Here is a 6,501-nt window from a genome sequence, read left to right as displayed (position 1 = left end):
TTGATTATATTGTTTTATATCTGTTTTTTGAGAAGCTGTTTTCTGTTTTCTTTTACACACTGTATTTACTTGGTTTAATCGGGGGATTGAATCAAGGGGATTAAGGTTGGTTGGTGAGCCAAGTTAAAACCAACGTGTGTAAGGGTTTGATTGTGAGCCCGGGAAAACAATCGGGGTTGGTTCTAGTCGGTGAGCCTGGGAAAACCGACCGAGTTCGTTGTGAGCTCGTAAAACAACAAGTTTGGTTGTGAGCTTGCAAAACAACCGGCTGTAATCCAAGGGGGTTATAGTGAATTCCCAAGAGAGACTTGGGGAGTGGACGTAGGAGCAAGGGGTAGCTCCGAACCACTATAAAAACTCTGTGTTTGCATTGGATTGTCTCTTCTCTTCTTCCTCTCACATCACTCACAGCACTTAGCATTAATTAAATAACTTGCAATAGTTTTTAATTAATCATCCATAACGTTTTAATTATCCAAATTAATTTAAAACCCAATTCACCCCCCCCCCCTCTTGGGTTGTCTATCTGGGCAACACTCACCAACAAACCTAACACCGTTGGTTTTCCCTTTGGCTTACCAACAAACCTTAACCCCTTGATTCAATCCCTTGATTGAATCAAGTTACAGGATATTAAAACAAAGTGTAAAACAAATCAAAGCTTCTTAAATAAGCAGATATAACAATATAAACAAAGAGAGTAAAGAGAAGCCCTCAAACGAGTTTTGAAGATGAAGGAGCTCGGCTTCTTCTTTACTTGACCCTCTTCTGATTTGGCACGAAGTAGAGGATTTCCGAGGCAGCACACGGATGAAGAGGAAGCTTTGGGATTCACTTGGATGCTCTTCTTCTCTCTATTTCACTTTGAATGGCCGTTTTTGTGCTTATGGGAGATTTTCCTTGTAATCTCTTTCCTAAATGTTTTCTCCCACTTCCATACCTTCTCCCCTAGCTCTCCTCTTGTTTTTATAGCTTTAGATGGCGTGAAAACAAGAATCTAGCCGTTAGAGACAAAAATAGAGCCGTTGGACACAGTCTGCACTTCCTGACAATATGACCGTTGGTGGGTTGGAGTCGACTCGCGCGATCAGGAGTCGACTCGGCTGTAGCGGGAGTCGACTCAAGCTTTTCCGAAGTCGACTCGGCAACTGTTCCAAATTTGAATTAAAGTTGCCTTCACGACTGGGAGTCGACTCGTCTTGACCTGGAGTCGACTCGCCAACTTCTGGAGCTGACTTGGCAATTTTGGAGTCGGCTCATCCACTGAAGTCCGTGGATCCAATTTTGAATTTTGTCCACTCGAGTCGACTCGACTGTCCTGGGAGTCGACTCGAATCTCAGAGCCCGAACTCCCGATCCTCTGTCTTTTGGCTCGTCCAGTCTTGGAGTCGACTCGAATTTCCTCGGAGTCGACTCGGCTCTCAGTTTCCGAAACTTGGTCTTCTGCCTTTTGATGTGAAGCTGTCTTGGAGTCGACTCGAGATGTCTGGGAGTCGACTCGAATCTCAGAGGCAGTAACTTGATCTTCTGTCTGTTGATGATCGCGGAGTCTCGGAGTCGACTCGCGTACTGCGGGAGTCGACTCGAATCTCAGAGTCCCAAAAATGCTCTCTGACTTTTTCTTTGTGTTCCGCTGAGAGTCGACTCATGCTTTCTTTGGAGTCGACCTGCCAACCATTGGAGTCGACTCGCGTTCCACAGGAGTCGACCTGCCAACCATTGGAGTCGACTCGCGTTCCACAGGAGTCGACTCGAATCTCAGGGTCGAAAATCGCTCTCTGACTTTTGCCTTGTTTTCCTTAGGAGTTGACTTGCCAGCTATTGGAGTCGACTCGAGTTTTTTAGGAGTCGACTCGCCTCTCAGGGTCCAAAATATCTTTTCTGTCTTTCTGTATGTTACTCCCTGGAGTCGACTCGTTCTACTCTGGAGTGAACTCGACAAGCATCGGAGTCGACTCGAATTCCTCAGGAGTCGACTCGAAGACTATTCTTTTGAATTTTCCTTTGAATTTGCTCCTCCAATTTGAATCCTTTGAACTTGAGACTTGGGCCAATAAATTGTAGCTTTCTTCCAACTTTTCTTGAGAGCTTTGGAGGCCTTCTTGTGTTTTTCCAACTTGCTATGTTCCTTGCAAAATAAATATCTTTCTCCTTGCAACACAAACATTAGTATTTATACTTCAAGGTTTTGTGATCATCAAAATCAATCTTTAAATCAATCTTTGGGTCATCACCAAACCTGTTTGTGGCGGGTCGAATACGGGTCGGGTTGGCGGGTCGGGTCATATTTTGCCACCCCTAAATAAAATACGCTCTTTCTCGTTTTTTTTTTTTTTAAAAAAAAACTTTCCTTGTGCTGATGCATTAAAATCGAATGGGGTTATATATGGTGGAACACACTGACAGCGTTGTAATAAGGTAATATGAGGATTTTTCTCATGCTATTAACAAGACGTATCAACTTGTTCTCTCTATTAGATGTATCAAAGTTCAGTAGGAAGCGTCGTTGGTCATTAGCCCTGGGAGTAGTTCAAACAACCAAATTATACTAATTTATGGTTTTTACATTCGATGGGGGTTTATTTGTAATAATACCCAAATGATTCTTATGTTAAATTTGAACTACTCCGGCCAATTTGGGGCGGCTTACCGGATGAGAATCGCAGGACGGCTTATGATTTTTTTTAAAATGTAAACTTGAGATTTCCATATTCTACAAAGTGTATTTGTAAAAGTTGTTATACAAGCAACTCGAGCTTAACTCGATTCAAAATACTCGAAATCGATTGAATCTTAATGTCCAAGCTCGACTCGAATATCAGCTGAGTCATACCAAGCTCAAGTTTGAGCTTGACTTCGAGCTTTAGTTATAATTAAAAAATATAACTAAAATAAAATATAAAATATATTTTTTAATATTAAATTAAAAATATATATTATAGATAAAATATATTATTATTAAATATATATATTTTATAAGGTTTGTAAGTTTTCAAGCTAACGGTTTAAGTTTGATTCAAAAAATTATTTGAGCTACTCAAGCACATATATAATAGCCGAATCGGCCGAGCTTGAGCTCCAAATCGAACTGGAGCAGCAGATCTATTTACACCCCTATTTCTACTGCGCGGAACTCAAATCCTAACGGAGTTCTTCCCCTGCTCCCTCGGTTGAGCCTGCAGTATGGCGATCCTCAGCCTCCGCTGGACGGCCGGACCATGTACTCTGCCGTTTGTTCCTTTCCTTTCGGGCTGAGGCCATTCTCGGGAGAGAAGCGTGGCCACTCGAAGCCTGGAAATCTTTACTTGGCTCCTCAGATGAACAGTTAAAAATTTCGATCACTTGTCCAACCAGTGAAGATATTGGAACTATAATCGAAGAATGCAAGAAATGTGACCAATCGGCTGGCGATGTATTCTTTCTTTTGTTGTTATTTTTCATACGGACATTTTTCTTTTAAAACTTCTCATCAAAATCAGTACGTGAAGAAATTACGCTGCATACCTAACTGCTATGATAACATGGAAAGGTTGCTCAGGCTTTTTTTTGGTTTTGTTTTAGAAGAAAACGAGTAAAAAAATTTCTTGCGTCAAAAGCCATTCATGCTCAAGTGCAGGCTACTCCACACATACGTATGCTCGTTATATTCGACATGGTCATGCATTTGGGATGAGCTGCTCCTATAAAACAGTTCACAGAGCCCGTCCCTTGCTTCCAAGAGCTCTCCTGTTATTTCTCAAACATAGGTGATGGAATCCAAAGGTATCAGAGCCACTTTGGTCATAAGTTCTATGCTTATCTTGTTGCTCGGGCTCGGCTCAGCACTGGATGACGAGTGCTATGATGAATGTTTCCGCTCATGCACCCGTGATGGAGGGTCTGCATGGATATGTCAGTATTCCTGCGAGGCGCTGTGTCGTGCTTCTACGTCCATGCCTCAGGTTGATCCCGGATGCAGCCTTCCATGCGTCGCATCCTCATGCCGCCATCTACAGCCAGGTATACATCATTATATATATGGTATTCTTACTTCCTCCCTCTCAGCAATCAACTGCACCAAGAACACCAGCATCACAAGTTATGTGATGGTTATTAAATCAGCTAACTCGAAGCATTTGTTCATGTGAAAAAATTATGGCAACAATGTCCTCGAATAGCAAGCTTTTCTACTTGATTTTGATATTTTGTGTATCAATGCAGAGGTGAAGGGTATGGAAGCTTGTGTGGGTACCTGCTTCAAGAAATGCGTCAGACAGATGACTCCCTGAGTGAAATATAAGAGAGGAGGAGACTTAGGAAGAAAAGAATAAAATAAGCTTTTCTCTGTAAAACAAAACGAATCACAAAGAAAGAAAAGAAAGAAGTTTTCTTGTGCCAGTGCATTAGAATCACATGAGATAATGGTGGCAGAAACTGGCAGCGTTGTAATAAGATATGTGAAATAGGAGGATATCCACCTACTGTTAATAAGATGCATCAACGGATCAGAGCTCTGGGAGTAGTTCAAATCACCAAATGAGATTAATTTATGAAGTGAATCATGACTTTGCCAATTCATTTAATTTCATACCTCTTCATTGACTATACCTCTACGTTAACAGCAACATAAATACTTTATCAATATATCTATTTTCATTGTTGATTCATTCATATCTATCAGGGGAAGAACTTAAACGTCCCAACCTTGAGCTAACTCTAGCAACTCAAAAGAATCATACTTGGATTTAATACACCTCAGTATCAAGGGGAAACACGTAAAAGTTACATCAGGTGGGCTCATGCATGCTTTTACCAAACAATGGACGTTCAGAATATCTAGCTAGTTAATAAGAATTGCCACATTCTGGAAAATAAATGCCGATTCAAATCTAGATACCACCAGAAAGTGATTGTGCAAACCTTGTTTTACGTAGTAACATATGATGATATGTGGAAAGGCCGCTCATGCTCAAGTGCACGTACCATATGCATGCATGTATCCTTGTCAGTGCGCCCAAATTGCCATGCATTTGGGATGATCCACTCCTATAATTCAGTGCAGAGAGCCTTTCCTTAAAGAAAGAAGTTCTCAAATGCAGTCTTTCCATGCGTCACATCCTTGTGCCGCCGTCCAGACCCAGGTATGTGATCTTTTTTTTTTTTTTTTTTTTTTTTTTTTTTTTTTTTTTTTTTTTTTTTTGGTAAACCGGCTTCTCACTACATACGACGATGAGAGAGCCCAGAACTATCACAAAGCAAAACACGATCTAATGCCTGCGGCACATGATCGGAGGGACCCCAAAATACAAAACCAGAATGGTGGGCTGCATAGGAGGCGACCCAGTTCGCAGCCCTGTTCGCCTCCCGAAATATATGTGAAACCCGAAGTAAGTCTAGCTCCTCCCCTATGCTCCGAATGTCTCGGAGTAATGGGTGCAAGTCCGACCTGGCATGTCGGCAGCGAATCCAGTCCACTACTGTGGTCGAGTCACCCTCTAGAAGAATCCGTCGGGCACCCAGGTATACTCTAGCATATATAGAAGACCCTCCCATGCCGCGTGCAACTCCGTCACATAGACGGATCCATCAAAAGTGCGCCGGCCTCCGGCCACAATCAGTCTGGAGTCGTGGTCTCTGATCACAAAGCCCACGCCACATCTGCTACCGCCCTCCGCTACGCTGCCATCGAAATTCACCTTTAGAGAACCAGGGGGTGGGGGCGCCCAGGATACCAGTGGTATCATCGCATATCTATGCGGGGAAGAAAAGGCGCCCCAGGTATCCCTATCATCTCCAGATGAAGAGTCAGCTGCAGCGCTCACCAACTCAGCTGCATGTGCGTAAGCTCTAGTAACCACTAATCTCGGATAGAAACCTCTACCCTCAAATATCCTCGCGTTTCTATCCAGCCAGATGTGATATGCCACGTGAGCCCATACTACTCCCCTATCTGCCATGTCGAATCTCCGAGCTGAGTCCCTCACCTGACTCAAAAAGGCCTCAGTAGAGATGAAAGACTGGCGGCGAGTCGCTACGAGGCCCCACACCTGACGCGCCCACGGGCATGTAAACAGAACATGACCGGTGGTCTCCTCCTCCCCCGGGCATCCCTCACAATCAGCTGGTATCGGCAGCCCCCTCCTCGCCAAGATCCCTCGGGTAGGTAGAATGCCCCATGCCACCCTCCACAGAAACAGAGCAACACGTGGGTGCACACGTAACCGCCAAATCCAGCGACCCTCCAGCCGGTGTGCAGAACCTATGTCCACTATCGCCTGGAGATCACTGACTGTAGCTCTCGCCCTCCCAGTCGGGCCCCATACCCTCCTATCTGTTATCCCCTCAAGAGGTATAGGTGTGGCCAGTACCCTCTCGGCTAGGTCGTCACCGAAGAGGAGATGAATCCGGTCAACATCCCATCTGGGCTCCCCGGACACTAGAAGATCGCTTACTCTGCTCCCGGCTGTAGCTCCCGGATCGAACATGGTGGGCCATCTGGATAGCGATAATCTGGCCAACCAT

This window comes from Phoenix dactylifera, unplaced genomic scaffold (genome assembly GCF_009389715.1).
Source record: "Phoenix dactylifera cultivar Barhee BC4 unplaced genomic scaffold, palm_55x_up_171113_PBpolish2nd_filt_p 001327F, whole genome shotgun sequence".
NCBI lineage: Eukaryota > Viridiplantae > Streptophyta > Magnoliopsida > Arecales > Arecaceae > Phoenix > Phoenix dactylifera.
Note: the sequence above shows the minus strand (reverse complement) of the source record.